The sequence below is a fragment of the Rana temporaria genome, chromosome 5 (genome assembly GCF_905171775.1).
Source record: "Rana temporaria chromosome 5, aRanTem1.1, whole genome shotgun sequence".
Lineage (NCBI taxonomy): Eukaryota > Metazoa > Chordata > Amphibia > Anura > Ranidae > Rana > Rana temporaria.
The window spans coordinates 271239393-271255961 of record NC_053493.1 but is presented as its reverse complement, the minus strand read 5'-3'; positions in this window follow the sequence as shown (position 1 = coordinate 271255961).

The following is a 16569-nucleotide window of genomic DNA, read 5'->3' as shown; positions in this document are numbered from 1 at the left end:
TTTATTATAGCAAAAAGTAAAAAATATTGAATTTTTTTCAAAATGTACGCTCTATTTTTGTTTATAGCGCAAAAAATAAAAACCGCAGAGGTGATCAAATACCACCAAAAGAAAGCTCTATTTGTGGGGGAAATTTTGTTTGGGTGCCACCTCGCACGACCGCGCAAGACTTAAAGTGACGCAGTGCCGAATCGCAAAAAGTGGCCCGGTCATTGACCAGCAAAATGGTCCGGGGCTTAAGTGGTTAATATTATTAGTAAAAGTATATTACATATGATTTTATATGTCATATGGCAAAATGATACAGACTGCAAGGTTGTGTAGCTCTACATATACAGCAAGGCCAATGGAAAAAAGGAACAAACAAAAAACAAAAACTATTGTTCTAAGTAAAGGAGTCCCAGAGTAAACTTTCCTGCCCTTGCACAGAACAAAGTATAAGGACCCCCGGTTCTTGATGTCATGATTACATAACAATAACAATGATGTCATTATGTAAGAGATGTTAAGTTGAGGTATTAAAAATAATTCAGGAAAGTAAAATAACAAAAAAAAGATGATAACTCAAATCCACATTAATAAGTAATATAACGCGCTGATCGTGTCGCTGCAATTATAGTGCAGAGTAGGAGAAAACAAGACAAGCTGAACTGTACTTTGCAGTTCATTTAATATCCCTCCTTACTTGTATGGGGTATATTAGTAGGGATTTTTATTCTTTCCTCCGGCATTTCTCATATAGCTGTTTGCACATTATGATATCATCCTAATAAATTCTCATGACAGTCATGAAATTCTCCAATAATCAGTGACATGGGATGATTTTCTACTGCTGACAAGCTCTTGTATTGAGTATGATAACAGTTACTTTGTCTTCATCCACTGTTGGAGTATAATATCAATCCGTTTGATGATCCAGCAAACGAAGCCCAACACTTCTGTATCAATCTTCATAGAGCGGTGCCTGTTGTCTAACAAAAAGCCTGAAATGAGATCATTCAATCACTTTGCCATCTAAGCTTTTGCTACTACTGAAGTGGTTTTAACTCCCTGTCAGTATTCTTTTCTCTCTTCTATACAATGAAACTAGTCATTCTAATTGCACCAGAAACTCATTTAACCCTTTTATTTTGTATTTCTCAGTTTTGCCCAAGTATACAAAAGCAGCATGACTAATGTATGGAGCTAGGGGATTTGTCTTTGTTTGCTCAAAGTACATGATGACATTTGAACATTTCGAAAAAAATGCTGCCGCTTGTTATAAATTGCAAATATTTGGCTTAAAAGTGGGTATCAACTTGTGAAAAGCAGCATCAGCCAAACACTGAAGTATATCGTATGCAAAATGTTACATTCTGACAATGGGTATTATAATGTAATTATTATATTATACTCCTACAGTAAGTGTTTTTGTGGTACTTCCTGTACATTATGCTGGTATAAACATATGTACTAATGTAAATTTGTTTTATTTATACAGGCTAAATATTAATATCTCATCATTAAATACAGCCATCCTCACCTAAAGGGATGAGGTTTGAGTTCATCGCTATCATGACTTTAAGCTGAATCCTGCAAATTCATGGCTCAGGAACCCACCAAACGAATGCAGGAATTCACCTTAATAGCCTTAATACACTGCCCGGCCTTTGATCTTAGATCAACTGGCTTAAAAGGGTTAATAAGGAGGCTTTTGGATAATCCAGCCCCCACAATATAAAAAGGTGGGTTTTCCGCAGCCATATTGACAATGTGCTTTAGCTGTGATAGAAAAAGCATAGGAAGTGCTGATAAAGTGCAAAGGGAGAGATTAGTGTAGGGTTTGTAGGCACTGGCATACCTCTTAAAGTCATTGTAAACCCTTACAGAATGCCTTGTAGATAGCATAATACTGTGCATCTTAGGCCTCGTACACACGACCGGATCTATCCGCTGGGATTGATCCGCGGATCAGTTCCAGCGGACAAATCCGGTCGTCTGTACGGCCTAGCGGATATTTATCCGCGGAGATTCGTCCGGCCGATCGATTTCAAGCGGATAGAAATTTCTTAGCATGCTAAGAAATCTATCCGCTTGAATCGTGTCCAGCGGAGATCCCCTCGTCTGTACAAGGCCTTAGAGATTATGGGGTGGGAAGAGGAAAGGGACTATACCCCTTTGCATCCTTTGTTACGTCTTTATGCTGCACGTCATGTCCTGCAGCCTCACTGTCAAAATGCCCTACAGTGATAACAGGCTGTATGATTTTTTGCACAAGGCATATTTTATAAAAAAAAATCTATTTCAATCTGAAGTTGTTGTAATTTTCTAAAACTGTAAAAAAAAATCAATGCAATAAGGCAACACGGATGCATTAGGTACATTGCTGGTGTACAGAACACTCTCAGAAGTATAATTTCTTGCTTCTGTGATTAGCTCACTGATTTTCTCAGATATCTTCACTAAGGTACAATTAAAATGTAAGCATCTTTTGCAATAGAAACTTAATTTTAAACCTCAAAATTGATGCAGACCTGAAACTTTTCTCATTAGAACACTGAAAGTGCCTAAGGTGGTTATAATGCAAACATATCCTTCCTTTCAGAAATCAGTCTTGACAGGACAAGTGGAACAAACAGCTTTTTATTCAGAACAGAAAAAGGTAGGAATCTGCTACAAAGTGTAAAAAAAAGTCCTTGCTTTGTGGTTGGGTTTGGATTATACAGTAGTTACTTACAACTATGCTTGAAAATTTGAATTGCAGTATATATAGGGTATATTTTGTTATGTGTCTTGCCTGTGTTCACTTATTAGTACACCCAAATATTAATTTAAGGACCGGTGTCTGTCTGCAGAAACTGACATAGAGCTAGCTTCAATTATCAACATATTGGCTACTTTTTTTTCTCTTACTTGGGGTCTGAGAATTTTTTTTATTGTAGATTATACTTTAACCACTTCCCGACGGCCGTACGACTATATACGGCCGCAGGGTGGTTCTACTTCTCTGGGGCGCCGTCATTTGACGTCCGCCCCTTTCCGCGTTCCCTGTGCGCGCTCCCGAGCGCGCAGCGGGGAACTTCTGTGCTGGCCGTGTCCCTTGGACACAGCCAATCACAGATCGCTGTGAACGGCCAATCGGAGTGGCCGTTTGCTAGGCGATCTGTGTGGCCAATGAGAGATGATCTCATATGTTTACATATGAGATCATTTCTCATTGTCGGCTCTCACAGACAGCGGTGCTGTCAGGGAGAGAGGAGACCGATCTGTGTCTCTTGTACATAGAGACACAGATCGGTCACCTCCCCCAGTCACCCCCCTTCCCCCACAGTTAGAACACTATATAGGGAATACATTTAACCCCTTCCTCACCCCCTAGTGTTAACCCCTTCCCTGCCAGTCACATTTATACAGTAATTAGTGCATATTTATAGCACTGATTGCAGTATAAATGTGAATGGTGTCAAAAGTGTCCGATGTGTCCGCCATAATATCGCAGTCGCAATAAAAATCGCAGATCGCCACCATTACTAGTAAAAAAAAAAAATAATAATAATAATTCTGTCCCTTATTTTGTAGGCGCTATAACTTTTGCGCAAACCAGTCGCTTATTGCGATATTTTTTAATTTTTTTTACTAAAAATATGTAGAATACGTATCGGCCTGGACTGAGGATATAAAAAAGAATTGAGCTATTTATTATAGCAACAAGTAAACAAAATGTATTTTTTTTTCAAAATTGTTGCTCTATTTTTGTTTTTTTTTATAGCACAAAAAATAAAAACCGCAGAGGTGATCAAATACCACCAAAAGAAAGCTCTATTTGTGGGAAAAAAAGGACGTCAATTTTGTTTGGGAGCCACGTCGCACGACCGCGCAATTGTCAGTTAAAGCGACGCAGTGCCGAATCGCAAAAAGTCCTCTGGGCAGGAAGGGGGTTTAAGTGCCCAGTAAGGAAGTGGTTAAAGGGGTTGTAAATGTTTTTTTTTCTAAATAGGTTCCTTTAAGCTAGTGCATTGTTGGTTCACTTACATTTTCCTTCGATTTCCCTTCTAAATGTTTTTTTCCTTTGTCTAAATATCTCACATCCTGTTCCTCAGTAAGCTTGAGCCCATCATCCGATCCGTTCTGGCTGGGGGTTAGTCAGTGAGCTCGCTGCGTTCACAAAAACATTTAGAACATTTAGAAAGGACATCGAAGGAAAAGGTAAGTGAACCAACAATGCACTAGCTTAAAGAAGCCTATTTAGAAAATTAAAAATTAACTTTAAGTTTGGGGTGATTAGAACATACTAGCCAGTTGTTGCTTACAGTCCATTCAAGAGCTGCCTTTTCTTCAACACCTCCCTACATCTTTTGAAAAAAAAAGTAAAAATACTATCCACCCAAAACACCACACACACTCACTCGCACACTCACTCGCACCCCAGGTGCACAGTGAACCCCCTGCCATATCCCCTTATACTCAAAATGTGTTTGGTTGCTGTTTCTTAGTTTATTGTATATACAAATAAAGCAGGTGTTTGGTAGTCTTAATTGATCTAGGTCTATTTCTATTAGTTTTACTAAGTGTGTTGCGAAAGGGCGGGGAACCTATGGCCATAGATTTTCCTCCATAGCTAAGCCTCCAGTGCCCTGATGATAACGAAATTAAAAATAATAATATGAGCCTTGTCCCATTTTCTTCTTCTTGCTACTAGCACCCACACCTTCCCCCTCATATTCCTTTAACCCCTCCTGTTGCCTCATTGCATTGCACCAGCTGGAGGAGAGCAGGGGTGTCTTCTGAGCAAAACAATGGTGACTAGGATTTGGCCTCCTGGGAAAAATAAGTGCTGAGTACTTGCCACTGTAGTAGAATAAGGCTACTGTAGAGCTCTGTGTACTGGCCCTGAGAATAACAGGTGCTTGTAATTCTGCTGACTCCTTTTTAGGGCAGAAAAGGTGAAGGAGGAGGAAAGAATGCATTAGCAGCATTGCAGACAAGTGCAGCTGTTCAGCTTGGAGGAATAAGACAAGAAAGATTTTATTGGCCATTTACATACCTCCTGTTTGATTAGTTACTTATGGGGTAAATGAATATCCCAGCTCCCCTTCTCTATTTAGCTTTTACTGCCTGTCTTTTCTCCGAATCATAGATTAACCCTTCCTTTTTCTGCATTGTGAAAGGTGGCCATAGGTTTCCCCCCTGTTGCCAAGTTCCTTAGCCCTGATAATAATAAAAGCAGAATAATTGCTGACAAGTCTGTCTGCCAGCAAGTTCTGCTATGATTTGCTCCCCACCGCATCACTACCAAAAAACACAGTAAAAGAATAATAATATACAAATGTGAAAAAAAGAGAAAGTAACATTAGTTAAAAAAAAAAAGGAAATGTGTCATTCTAGGGCAATGTGAGCCACAAAATGTCCACTAGATCTTATAGTAATGGGGGGGGGGGGGGCTGCAGTGCAAAAAGTTTGGACAAAGTAGGGCTGCAACCACCAGACTTGGGATGGTTATAGTGTGCCTTTTTTGAAGTTCCAAAAGGAAACTAAATAGCCAGTATTTGTGATTATTGTCTCTCAAATAGTATATGCCTATTTGAAAACAAAACCTGCATTGTTGCTCTCTTATATCACAGCCTAACCAAGCTGCCTAAATACTATCCTTATACTCTACAATATTTGTAAAAGATTTTGTCGTGCAAGCCAACTTTCTAAAATTACGATTTTTGGATAAGGGGTATGAAGAGGAATTTCTTGATCAGGAGATGATAGCTGTTCTCAAGACAGACAGAGAGACCTAGATCTAAAGAAAGAAAGGCGAAAATGGTAATTATGAATGATCTTTTATCACCATTTTCAGCATATTCTGGTAAAAAGGTTTCTTGTTAAACATTGGAAGGTGGTACAAGGGAATGAGCTGTTATGTCTCCCATTACCCAAATGCCCTATGTTTATTTTTTAAGAAAACACAGTCCTTGAGAGATAAAATAGCCCCAAATATGGTTAAAAAACCTAATAAAGTTTATTTATTTTTTTGGAACCCTACTTATTTATCCCTTGTATAAAATGTGGTGTATGTAAACAGGTTGGAGCTAATAGTTTATGCACAAAATTGTGCATTACTTACTCTATTCATGCCCTATTCATTTGGTAGTTTACCTCCTGGAGTGCCCGTGTGGCCCACAATATATTGGTAAGACCACATGGGCTCACCAGGTACAAATTGGTGAAAACATCATCAGTATGACAAAGGGCTTCAAGGGACATAGTTTATCTAGGCTCCCAACATAGAAAAGCTTCTTCTTCCCTGAAAGGTATAAGCATCCACACTGGTGTAAATAATAACAAAAGGGAAATGTCACACTTGGAGATATGGTGGATGTATGACATGAGAGCTTATAATCATTTTGGGCTAAAGGTTGAGTGGGATGTTAACTGTTTTAGCAATAATAGCTGATAATATTTTCATTGTTTTTTGTCACAGGACTTTGATATATTTTTTGTCCTTGTTGTAATTGATATATGCAGTTAGCACTATGACCAGTAAATGGAGTTGGCACTCATTGCAGGTGATTTTTTTGCTCTATTTTTATTGTGTTTTTATGTTATACTACTTTTGTTTTATAATATATGGCCCCTCCTGTCTCCAATGCTAATTTGGCTGCTTTTAATTGGCTTCAGGAGAGAAGGTGAGAGGAGCACCACTCTGCATTGGTCTGGCTGCATTATTTATAGTGTAACTATGAATGCCACTGGCTAGATTCAAACCCTGACGACATCTGTTGTGATGAATCGTTGGAAGGAGCTAGCAATGACACCATCCGGCTGTGTGCAGTGATTCTTACAAGCTATCCTTAATTTGCAATTAAATAATACTTCACTATTTGACCTCTTCTTTGTCTTTTTTTGTTTTGTAGTGGCATATTATAATTTGGAGGATATGTTTACCATTATTATTGAGCTCTGAAAGTGATGATGATTTAACTGTCTGGAGCTGCTTGGATTCTTCATCATACAAGTGCTTATGGACTCCTGTAACCTAGATGTCATTTCTTCTGGTAAGGAGTGTGTGCACTTGGAATTTTGTGATTGAAGCAGTCAGCACTTTGTCACTGGAGTGATACTTATCAAAGCACAAGTTCATATTATGAACATTTTTCATAATGTGTTTGTTCAAATTTGTATGTGATATTAATTTTCTATTCTGAAATTTCGACAGGATTGTATTGCACAATTGTGCCACTATGTCTTACACCCATTTGAATTGGTGATATATACATTTATGATATGATCCCTAAAGGGATAGCACACCTTGTTTTTTAGTATTACACAATGGGACTACCTACACAGGGATACATGGAACACTCCCCTTGCAGAGGTATACTATGCAGTATGTCCCATGTGAATGAGGCTTTAAACTGTTTTACCATTTGCAAATACAATATTGGGGCCTTTTTTACTATAGCAAATCTTCCTATAGTTTTTAAAAACAGTTTTAGCTGCTACTTCCACCATTAATTTCAGGCCTGAAATGGACAAAAAAGTCAAGGTCGGGGGTCCATGTCTGAAGGGACACAGGGAGCTGTGACTTAGCTTGGGTGCCCCCACAGAAAGCTGCTTGCTGTTGGGGCACTTAACAGGAGGAAGGGGCCAGGATCACAGAAGAAGGACCCAAGAAGAGAAGTATCCAGGCTGCTCTGTACAAATACACTGCAACCGAGCAGGTAAGTACACAGTAACATGTTTGTTATTTTTATAAGAAGAAAATTGAACCTTTACAATCACTTTAAGCCAAGCTATATGTAATAGTTTAAAAAAACGGAGTTACTTACCGGTAACATCCTTTTCCAGGAGTCTTTCAGAACAGCCACCTTAGAGAGGACAGCCGCCTTAGAGAGATCCCGGCTCCTCCCCTCTCAGGAAACACCACCTTCAGCCAAGATTTAAGCCTCATCCTCCCGCCGGCCTCTCAGTTATGGTGTTTCCTCCGGCAGGGAGACACCGCTATGGAGCCAGGCAGGAACAAAGATTGTCTCTGGACAGCCGCACTCTGAACAAATTGTAGCCTTTATTAAAAGAAGGACAGCACTACAAGTCACAGCAAAATAAAATAAAACCTGACTACTGACTGTTTTATTTTATATATTTGATAAAGTCAAATGCGGTGTGACGCAACGCGTTGGGAGGAGCTTTGTGATGTCTCTTTCAATTACGTCTGTGACCGGAAGTCCTTGTACACTCATCGTTTTTGAATATTAATAAATTAACACTTTTATTCAATTATTATATTGTGATGCACTTTATTGAATTATTGATCATTTGACATTTATATATGATTATTCACTTGAGGAGTATTTCTATTTTTGCAGATTAGCACTTTACTGTTTATTGTGTTCAGTAATCAGCACCACTTTACTACATTACTCATATTTATAAAGCAGAGAATATGACTTTCGGCAACATTCGCTAGTAGAGAATCAATCAGTCCTATTTAAAACACATACATCTGAATAGTTCTCTGCCAGATAATGTTTGAGACAATGACATTATCTGGTTTATGAATAAACCCTTAAGAATTGAGCTGACTAAAAAAAATAATTTTTAAACAGTTTTTTTCTTTTTTGTTAGTAAGAGAAATGAAATATATAATATTTTATTTACATTGCTCCTTATGCTGCTTTTCAGTTAGCAGGTGAAGCTTTATGTTGATGTTCAAATTTGAAATGTATTGGCTTGCTTCCTTAATATATACAATGATGAAATAAATGATTTGAACTCTCAACCAACCTGCTATTGTGCTCCTCTTCTAAACCTCTTAAGTTTTGTCAAAATCACCTCCCAGAGTACTCTTCATTAACTCCACTGCCTGTATTCTCCACACTGCAAGCAAGGGCTTATTTTGGATACAGTGCCTCTAACCTATTCTCATATAGCAAAGTGTTTTGTTAGGATAACATGAAAATAAAATAAACTGTATTTGTTGACATTTTGTACCCCACTTTTGCAACCAGAAAGAGAAGTCTTTTAGCTTGTGGGGGCCTTACAGTATCACACTCACCTGTTCCTGACTTATTTTCCTCTGTGTGCCACAATTGGCTTTATACTTCCTCCAGGACTACACTCAATCACAGAGGGGTAACTGTCTTAAAAGGCTAGCGTCTGGGTTATTCAGTGTTCAAGCAACACATCCAGATGCTAGAAGTTGGACCCCCATGTTTCCTTTTGATTCTTTCTGTGATCCTCATGCCTTCTAACATTACCTCAGTGACCCCAGAGTTCCCTAGTGCTGTCTGTCTCTTCAGTGATCCTTGTGATCAATGTGTACTCCATTTGTGCCGGTGTCCTTAAGCCCACTATTGTGATCAGGGCAGTCTTTAATATTGATTGGACCCTGGGCAAAAAAATTCTTGGGGACTTAAAGAAGTTGTAAAGGATTTTTTTTTTTTTTTGCTGAAATGGCTGTTTACAGGGTATAGAGACATAATAGTTAACTTATTCCTTTTAAAAATGATTAAAAATAGATAAAAATCAATCATATAATGTACCTGCAGTTTCTAGTTTCGTTTTTGCATGTTGTTTCCTGCTTCTGTGATGTACCGAGCCACAGAGCCAATACAGGGCAGTGATGGTTTGGAAAACGAAAATGATTGGTGCTGTGGGGTTTTAGACACACAGTAATCACACCTCCTTGATTAGTGACCACAGAGAGAAAGCTCCCAGTACTGTGGTTATCAGGAAACAGACAACCAGGAAGTGTGGAGATCAGAGAAGAATTACAGCAACTTGAGAGCAAAAACGAACAATGAGGACATGAAAACAGCACTGCATTAAGGTAAAGGAAGCTATTAAGATAAAAAAAATTCCTTTACAAACCCTTTAAAATCAGTTTACTGTATCAGATCAGGCAGTGATTGCGATTGGTTGCCAGAGGCTACAGCATATTGTTAACACTAACAGGCTGGTTGCTAGAGGTTATAGCAGACATTACGGCTCACTGATTAGTTGCTAGAGGTTACAGAACATGATTTCTCCTTGTTGATTGGTTGCTAGAGATTACTGTACAGTATTACTGCTCACTGATTGGTTGCTAGAGGTTACAGCACATCATCTCTGCAGAGGAGCATGATATACATATGAATGCCGCCTTTATTTGCATATGAATGCCGTCAGCCTCAGCTATTTACATATGAACTCCACTGCTATCTACATATTAATGCTCCTGTTATTTACATATGAATGACGGTTATTTACATGTAAACACAGGGTCTGCGGGTGAGTCATCTGTACACAACAATAGGGCAGAGCTGGGCAGCATTAGTAGCATCACTTCAGTAACTTCACACTGAGATATCCGGACACAGCAAAGGACTAAAAACTTTGTGGGACAAGGGAATTTAAACTGGGATAGTTGGCAAGTATGAGGCAGCTGCTTTGGGCCCCACAACAATGACAGGGCCTAGGGCAGCTTCCCCTTTTGCCCTGCCTTAACTGCTTGCCGACCAGCCGCCGCAGTTATACAGCGGAAGGTCGGCTCTGCTGGGCGAGATCACGTAGATCTATGTCATCTCGGCGTTCAGCCAATAGGCGCACACGCGCCGCCCGCTCGCCCCTGATGCCGATGCGCGTGCCCGGCTGGCGCGATCACCGCCGGGCACCCGCGATCACTCGTAACAGAGCGAGAATCGGGAGCTGTGTGTGTAAACACACAGCTCCTGGTCCTGTCAGGGAAATAAATGCCTGATCGTCTGTTCATACAATGTATGAACAGCGATCAGTCATTTCCCCAAGTCAATCTCACCCCCCCTTCAGTTAGAACACACCCAGGGAACATACTTAACCCCTTCCTCGCCCCCTAGTGTTAACCCCTTCCCTGCCAGTGGCATTTTTATAGTAATCAATGCATTTTTATAGCACCGATCGCTATAAAAATGCCAATGGTCCCGAAAAAGTGTCAAAAGTGTCCGAAGTGTCCGCCATAATGTTGAAGTACCGATATAAATCGCTGATCGCCGCCATTATTAGTAAAAAAAAAAATATTAATAAAAATGCCTTAAAACTATCCCCTATTTTGTAAACGCTATAACGTTTTCGCAAACCAATCAATAAACGCCTATTGCGATTTTTTTTTAGGAAAATATATAGAAGAATACGTATCGGCCTAAACTGAGATTTTTTTATATATATATATATTTGGGGGATATTTATTATAGCAAAAAGTAAAACATTTTAATTTTTTTCAAAATTGTTGCTCTATTTTTGTTTATGGCGCAAAAAATAAAAACCGCAGAGGTGATCAAATACCACCAAAAGAAAGCACTACTTGTGGGGAAAAAAGGACGCCAATTTGTTTGGGAGCCACGTCGCACGACCGCGCAATTGTCAGTTAAAGCGACGCAGTGCCGAATCGCAAAAAGTGGCCTTGTCTTTGACCAGCAATATGGTCCGGGGCTTAAGTGGTTAAAGACAGCCCTGATTGTGATGTTAATTTTCAACAGTCTTCATCCTGCTCAAGTGACTCCTGGCCAACATCCGGTCTCCCTTTATCACAGTGTCGCCCTGTGTACTCCAGTCTGCCACCTGCTATTCTACATCAGTGTAATTTCCTGTGTGTTCCAACCCGCCTCTCATTAACAGCACCCTTGCACTGCTAGTCAGTTTTCCTTCTCTTTGTTTCTGTGTGTCTCTGGTCATTTCTACCATTTGGACTGTGTCCCCTGCAGACTAGTGATTCCAGCATAGCATTGCTGCAAGGGCTCTTTTCGGTATATTTGCTTTCAGTTTTTAGCAGCTATCTGCACAGGTGTCAGCAGACCACAACCTGGGTGTCACTTACAGCAAAACCAATTTCCACTTTCAGGAGCTCTAGTGAAGACAAGGTGGCTCCTTAGATTTTGCACCTTGACTTTTCTAAAGGCTCTAACCTTCCCTGTATGGGCAAACACACTTAGATTTTGCCTTCAATTCTACTTTAAAAGCTGAAGCTAACATTTTTTATTTACTTTTGAACTTGTTTCAGTAATGAAACTATTAAAGCCCTTATGTGTATGTCCAGCAAAAAGAAATACAAATACTTGGATAGAGTGTGGAAGGATTAGAACAGTTTTTTTACTACTACTTAGGGTTATGTTAAAGTGATTGTAAAGAAAAAGCATGTCATACTTACCTGCTCTGTGTAGTGGTTTTGCACAGAGCAGCCCCAATCCTCCACTTCTTGGCTCCCCCACAGGTGCTCTGGGCCCCTCCCCCTTGCCTAGTGCCCCGATAGCAAGCAACTTGCTGCAGGGGCACTCGTGACATGCTTACTCTTGAGCCGGCTCTCTGCATCCATAAGACACAGAGAGCGATGGCTCTGCCCCAACCCCGCCCTACTGCCTGTGATTGACAGCAGCGGGACCCAATTGGCTGCATCTCAGCCAATCAGGAGGGAGAGACCAGGAGAGCTTCAGGTCTCGCGCAAATCGATGAATCGAGATCAGGCTTAGGTAAGTATATGGGGGGCTGAGGGGGGAGCTGCACGCTGAAGGTTTTTTACCTTCATGCATAGAATGCATGAAGGTAAAAAAACTTCAGCCTTTACAACCACTTTAAAACAATAGCCTTTCACTTATTATCCAGGTGGTCATGGTTTCTTTAGGCAGAAAGTGAAGGGAAATCACCAATAACAATACAGACATAAGTAAATGTGCCCTTTTTAGTAGCATTTGGGAAAAATTGAACCCAAGACTGCATTTTATTGCTGCCTGTGTCCCTGTTGTAGACTTTCTCCCACTTCCTGACAGTTTCTAATTCTTTCTCACTTTAACCAAATCTAAAAAAGGGTTTTGATTGCACACACATTTTAGGTCATTTTAAAGACAAAACACATTTCTAAATAAAATTGATAAACGCAAGGGAAATGAACACAATAGTAAAAAACGGGTGCTTCGCTTTCAGCAGGTCTAAGTTAAAGAAACAATTTTGCATCATTACTTTCTATGAAGAAAAAAAAAATTGAGAACCACACATATTTAATATTTTGCCTAAATGAATATAATTGTTTTACTATTTTATTAGTTGCAGTAGCTGGCTTTCAGAAACATAGAAAATATGCAATTTGATAAGAGTATAACAATTATTTATAATTAATATAAAATTAATACACTGTAATTGTGTACTGTGAAATGTAAAGCAAAGATGAAAAAAAAGGTAATTAAAAATGTAAATGTAGGTTTACTATATATTTTTTTCCTGTATCTATTAATGTTTAGATAATGAAACATGTTCATACATTTATAAAAACATATGTATCCATATATATTTTAAGACCTAGCAAAACTACAAGAGATGAACCGGATCTCCGGCATTGCTACTGAAATTCTAACATCCAGTTTTTCCAATGTCACCAATTTTCTTCAATCACCCAAATACTACCAATTCAATTAAGCTCATAAACTTCCTACCCATAGTTCTCCAGGATAAGCAGCCCCATTTAAAAGTGAATGCGGACGAGCTTGTGCTGTCCATGTGAAATATTGTTCAATCAACAGCCAAAGTTTTACTTGTCAGTTTTGATATATCCGATAATAGCTGTAGGTTGTTTTGCAATGTCCAATGTTCTGTGAAGATGGGCTTTTCATATTCTTTATTGTTTTTTTCTGACAAAATGTTGCCTGGATTTTTGCAGTTTTGTGAAATGAAACAACAGTAAAAACAATATATAATTTAACCCTCATAGACCTAACTGGACAGTGGATAAGTATCTTTCAAAGACCAGTGTTTAGTTTTGTCCAGGAAGAATGCATTGGATTTCTGCCCTTTGTGTGTATGGAAATAAAATGCATCTCTTTACTAATACATCTGACACAGAATATCAAATTATATTTTAGAGGATTATGTGTAATTAAAATTATCACTTAAATGACATAGATTGTGATTTTTTTTTTAAATACTAATATATAATATTTTAACCTAAATCCTTCTGCTTGTTGCATTTAATACATTTTGGGCCAGATTCACGTAGAGCGGGCGCAATTTTACATAACCGGTTTACGTTACACCGCCGCAATTTTTCCGATTTAGTGCCCGATCCACAAAGCACTTACCTGGAAATTTGCGGCGGTGTATCGTAAACAGGTCCGGCGCAAGGCGGCCCAATTCAAATGGGGCGGGTACCATTTAAATTAGGCACGCTCCCGCACCGGACGTACTGCGCATGCTCCCGTGGCAAATTTCCCGACATGCAAAATTACGACGCACCAACGTTTTGTGAATCGCGACGTGAAAAAAGAGTTAGGCCGGGAAAATGAAAACATTTAATTATAATTCAAAAGCGACGCGGGAAAGGCAGGCATACTTTAACATGGTGGAGTACTTTTACACCATGTTAAAGGTGCACTATCTTTGCGACGGAAATCTAACACTCGCGATGACGTAACGACGGGAAAAAGCTTCGTGGATCGCCGTAACTCTTAATTTGCATACCCGACGCTGGTTTACGACGCAAACTCCCCCCAGCGGCGGCCGCGGTACTGCATCCTTCTGCCTATCTATGCGTAACTGATTCTATGAATCAGTCGCATAGTTAGAAACAGAGATACGACGGCGTATCAGGAGATACGCCGTCGTATCTCTTTTGTGAATCTGGCCCTATGTTTCTGTTTTACACTGTAGCATCTATATTTTTTTATTATGTAGATATGAGAATGCTGGGTGGCATCATTGGCCAAATTTGGTCAATGGCATCACCCAGAATGCCTGGCAAGTTTGTTTACATACAACTGGGGAAATGCCACTTGCTTTGAAATTAGCGGAGTGTGAACACAATCAGATGGCCTGTTATGAGTCAAAATCATTGACTGCTGGGTCATCATAATTTACATAGATCTACATCACTGTATGACACAAATAGGATTTACATTGGGGAATGTTGTTTATTTGCCCCCCTTTACTGGTCACCCAGGCTGTATGCCTCAAAGAATTTATGACTTTTAGGATGGACCCCAATTTTTTTATGCTTTTGTTTCATTGACACTATTTGACCTTGTCCATATCCTGTGGGGATTTGGAGGGTTTCAGGGGGGACTTAGAATATAGAAGCCTTCTTTAGAATAAGAATCCCCCAAATAACTGTCCCACCCCCAGGTACAGGAAATGAGTATGGGATACATAGTACCTCTGGATACTCATTCATAATAAAGTTCAAAAGTAAAAAAAAAAAAAAGAAAACACTCACAGTCCTAAAAAAAAAATGTATCCAGTATAAATCCAACACCAATCACATGGTCCAGCATTGTAGAACCACGTCAATCATAATGACCAGCTGTCCAAAGATGTTAACCCACTTATACAAAGACCCACCACCAAATGATGTTCACCCACCTCAAATGGTGGTCCTCACATCACAAAGGATCACAGAGATCCCTGGCTGGCTTTTATGTACAAACAAACTGCCTGGATGACATTATTGACCAAATATGATAATGGTCATATTCAATCAATGAAGTCAACCAGGATCCCATTTTTGTTCACAAACAGAGCCAAAGAGGATGCCTTAAACTTAAGCTTCAGATCAATACAATGTACTCCATTAACCACTTGCTGAACAGCAGTTTAACTATTACTGCTTGCTGGCGGCTTTGCTGTTCCCCTGCCACGTCATAGGAGAGCTTCCTGATTTACAGGAACATGCACAAGCAGGGGCGGACTGACCATTGAGTCACTCGGACACTGCTCGAGGGCCCCATGCCACTAGGGGGCCCCATCAGGGTTTCCAGGCTCAGTAAAACCAGGGACAGTATGTAAAAATCGATGTTTTTTTTACATCTGTCCCTGATATGTCCGAAACCGACATGCTTTTGATATGAAAATCCAGAGATTTTAGCTGCCCCGCCTCTGCACTGCCTCCTGGTGTGGTGGCCATCTGTAAGCCCAGGGGCCCCATAATCTTCTATTGCCCGGGGGCCCCATGAGTTGTCAGTCCGCTCCTGTGCACAAGTTCATTAGCAGGCTCACAGCTAATGATTTTGGATTTTTTTTTCTGATGACTGTGTTCAATCACAGCACATATATGGGGTGTGTTAGTAAACACAACCCAGGTCTGGCTTTTTTTCCCTAGATTTTTCTTATCATTCAGTGCTTAACTCAAGATGAAAAGCCAGAACATATTCACTTGGTAAGCCCTGTACACACAATCGGTTTGTCCGATGAAAACAGAGCGATGGACTGTTTTCATTGGACAAACCGATCGTGTGTGGGTCCTATCGGTTTGTTTTCCATCGGTGAAAAAAAATAGAACATGTTTTAAATTTTTCCTATGGATAAAAAAACGATAGAAAAAAACGATCGTCTGTGTGGAAGTCAATCGGTCAAAAATCCATGCATGCTCAGAATCAAGTCGACGCATGCTCGGAAGTATTGAACTTCATTTTTCTCACCATGTCGTAGTGTTTTACGTCACCGCGTTTTGGCACGGTCAGATTTTTGACTGATGGTTTGTAGGCAAGACTGATGAAAGTCAGCTTCATCGGATATCCGACGAAAAAATCCATCGGATTATATTCCATCAGTAATCCGATTGTGTGTACAAGGCTTAAGGCACACAGTTAACCCCTTAATTGCCCTGATCAC